This window comes from Austrofundulus limnaeus, unplaced genomic scaffold (assembly GCF_001266775.1).
Source record: "Austrofundulus limnaeus strain Quisiro unplaced genomic scaffold, Austrofundulus_limnaeus-1.0 Scaffold86, whole genome shotgun sequence".
Classification (NCBI taxonomy): Eukaryota; Metazoa; Chordata; class Actinopteri; order Cyprinodontiformes; family Rivulidae; genus Austrofundulus; species Austrofundulus limnaeus.
Window position 1 is genome coordinate 178,617 of NW_013952488.1, and position 3,615 is coordinate 182,231.

The 3,615-nt window shown below is 39.1% G+C and overlaps 1 protein-coding gene across 1 annotated transcript in view; it reads left to right on the plus strand.

The window, feature by feature from the left end:
* The first annotated feature begins 16 nt into the window (after nt 1-16).
* LOC106520011 (atypical kinase ADCK3, mitochondrial) overlaps nt 17-3,615 on the plus strand; it is a 23,991-nt gene continuing 20,392 nt past the window's right edge. The window contains exon 1 of the mRNA XM_014011902.1: nt 17-471. The gene's annotated coding sequence lies outside the window, so the exon portion shown is untranslated. The remainder of the gene's footprint in view (nt 472-3,615) is intronic.

Genomic DNA, 3,615 nt, shown 5'->3' on the forward strand with positions numbered 1-3,615 from the left:
AAAAAAAAAAAAAAAAAAAAAAAAAAAAAAAGCAAAAAAAGCGAGAGAAACTAAAGAAAGAACAAGAAGGGAAAAAAACAGACAGCCTTGCATTTATTAGGTCTGAGTCCAGAGGGGAAGTTTGATGAGGCTAAAAAAGTGAGAGGACAGGAAGCTAAAGCGCGAGGTCCGTGTTGTGTTCTTGTTTGTTACCGAGTCAGTGTGCGTCAACAAACAGCTCTGCCTCCCGCACGAGGAAGTTGGTAAATAGGGGGTTTGACCTCGTGCTGACAAACTGGATTAAAGCTCGCTGCAGCAAGAGAAGAAGAAGAAAAAAAGAAGAAGAAGAAAGAGGAGACGGCTAGCAAGTGACCCCAGCTAGCGGCAGTTGTTGTTTAGCTAAATTAGGGTTGTTTAGCTGGAGCCGCCCGCTACGCTTGACCTCTGAACGAGTCGGAGAAACTAGCGGAGACCCCTGCACAGCAGCTGCCGGTGAGCTATTTAAACGAAGTCACAACAATGCACGAACATATGAGCTTTACAACACTCAGCTAATCTATTTACACTCTGCTTTATTTCAACCTGAAATGTGCAGCCAAACTGAAGCCTGGTCGGGGTGCCTCACATATGGCGGCTATGCTAGCTTGGAGCTGCAGACTTTTCGTTATCCGAGCAGGAAAACTCGCTCGGATGTTTTTAAAGCTTGTTTGAACTCGAACAAGAGGGAAAACACGCCTGAAATGACTCACTTTATTACTCCTCGAGGGGTGTTTTTGTAGAATAACCTTCAAAAAGTGAAGTGAAACTGTTGCACCACGCTGAAAGTGATGCTAGTGTGTAAAGTAGGATTGCTGAAAGCAGCATGCTGAGACATAAGCAGAGCTCATATTTGCTTAAATTTTTTTATTCTAAGTTGACAACACTTGCTTTATTGGTTTAATGATAATCATGTATATTGCACAGAATCTTGTGTATAAATGTGCAGAATAGTTCTATTTATTACAGGAAACCCATGAAAACATCTGTTTATACTGCATGCTGCTTAAGTAAACATACAGCAATCAAACATTTGTTGACATTTAGCCTGCATGTTTTCATAGAGTTGGCATATTAAAGGTGTGTTTTCTCACTACCTGTCATATTTAATGGCTTATTAAGTTTTAACAGTTTTAAGCAGTTAATGATTACACTTGTTCTGAGACATGTTTTCGGTTTATTTTTAATTGAGGGGACTGATTGTTGCTTATTGCTAAAGTAGGGATGGTGTTTTTGTTTTAGGATAGAAAATGTACTCATGTCACTGTACTTGTTGCCTCTAATTTCTTATTTGTACTCATTATAACTAGGGGTGTAAGAAAATATCGATACACTGAAATATCGCGATATTTCATTTCCTGATACTGTATCGATATTCTAAAGCCCTGTATCGATTTTTAATTAAGGTTTAAAATGGCTGTGTCCGAAACGGCAGGACGGCTCCTCCGAAGGTCGAATTCGTCGGCCGCATWCGTCACAGCGCCGCGACGAAGGACGTCCAAAACCGAAGACTCCTCCGATGCGGCCAACAAATACGTCCTTCCTTTGACCCGAATCGAAGGACAGGTCCGATGGATGCTTCCCGGCCCAGCATATCCCATAATGCATTGCGGCCCGACCGGAGATTTTTTTAAGCTAGTAATGGCGGACGAAGTGAGAGAAAAGAATACATTTTAAATAAAAATATGGTGATATAAAATTTTAAAAAAATTAGYGGTTGTAATTCTAATACTTTTATCATTTGTATGGACATGTTTTTTAAATATTATTTTTTCGTCATAAAAAACGCGAAATAAACATGAACCTACAGCGGGTCAATTAGTTCTTCAAATGATACTTTTAAGTTAATTTTATAGTTTTGTGATATTAATAATGCTAATGTATTGATATTTTTCTAGTTTTGATTTAAGTTTGCTTGTTTAGCGTCGTCACAGTTGCTAGGTGACATGACGTACGCCGGGGTAAGGAGGGGAGGCTAGACCGTCCAAATTCACAGCCTCTTTTTTTCTGGTCTTCCCGGTCTACCAAGGACCCGGCCCGCCGCGACCGGGTAGTCTGTGTCCTCCGGAGGACCCGGCCTGTCGTTTTGGACACAGCCATGGTCAACCTTCTTGCCAACCATTCATTTTTATGTTGTAGTTCAGCCTCTGACCACTAGTTGGCAGCAGTGAGCCAGCCGTTTGGCTCCTATACCTCTTGAGTGCCAGAGAGTAAGGGTAGCATTAGCATTGTAGGAGACAATGTAAGCATTGTAAGTAAACATTAGCTTTTTTTTTTTCCAGTAAGAGGTTTTTATTTAATAGAATTTTTGGACAAAAAAAATCGCAATATATCGCAATGTGTTGCCTTGCTTACAGTATCGCAATATATCAGGATATATCGTATCGTGACCCTTCTGTTATGATATGTATCGTATCACCAAATTCTTGCCAATACACAGCCCTAATTATAACCTTATTTCATCCCATTTCTTGCTTTWGATTAGTTCATGTGTGAAGATAGAGCTAACAGTCCTGTGTTGTAGTCTTGCAGGAAAACATGTTCTTATGCACGTCTCCTGAGTTGCGGAGGCGACATGTGCTTATGCACGTCTCCTGAGTTGCGGAGGTGATGCTGCTGCTGTGGTGGTTCACCACAGCACAGTAACTCCAAAACCTTTCCCACTTTTGGCTCAGGATCAGTCTTCAAGGGCAGCAGTGGTTTCTGTCAGTGAGCCGCAAGCGCGTACTTACCAGCGTTCAGACAGTGACTAACGCTGCACGACTATTTCCAAATCAGTGAGGCTGACAACAGCTGGGGCTTAGTGTGTGTGCGCAGTTCATCAGTGTGCATGAACAGAGTGTTTTCTTTATCTTCTGCAYAGAAAGAGGTTTGCCTTTGTCTCTGTAGGCTTTATAGCCCAAGTGATAAATAACAAACGGGTCAATTCAGGGTTTGAGAATAAACATCCACAAATGGAGTCAGGTTTATTTTTTCCTTTGACTTTGACTTTATTGAACGTAATGAATTTAAAAGAATAAACAAAGTTATATACAAAAGAAAAATAAATTTAAAAAACAAGAACAACAATAGTGAATCATATTTACACGCTCAAAGGAGTGGGTAGAAGTATAAACTTAATTTTTTACACCCACCCCTCTTACATCTAAAGAAACATCCATAACTACAACTTATATTAACTTGGTTATAACATTCTTTCTTTTTTTTAATATTTTCTACATCCATATCTCTAACAAACAAAACATTCATTTTTTGCATCCATAATTTTTAATACATTAACATTTTTTCCCAATAAACCATAATACAGTAGGTAGGAAGTGACAGTTTCTTTAAACAAAACAATAACATAAATAATAGCAGCAATTACCTTATTTGTCTTATTGATATGCAGTGAGGACCATCTTCTTAAAAGACATTTTAAACTGTTTTGTGTTTGGACATTGCTTGATTTCCATACTTAAACCATTCCACAGCTTCACCCCTTGAGGTTACTTAGAAATATCAGCTGTATTCCCACATTAGGAAAAAAAACAACAACTCAGCAATAAAAATGTTGGGGGGAAGTTGCAGTTTTTCACTTTAAACACAAATGTATTATAG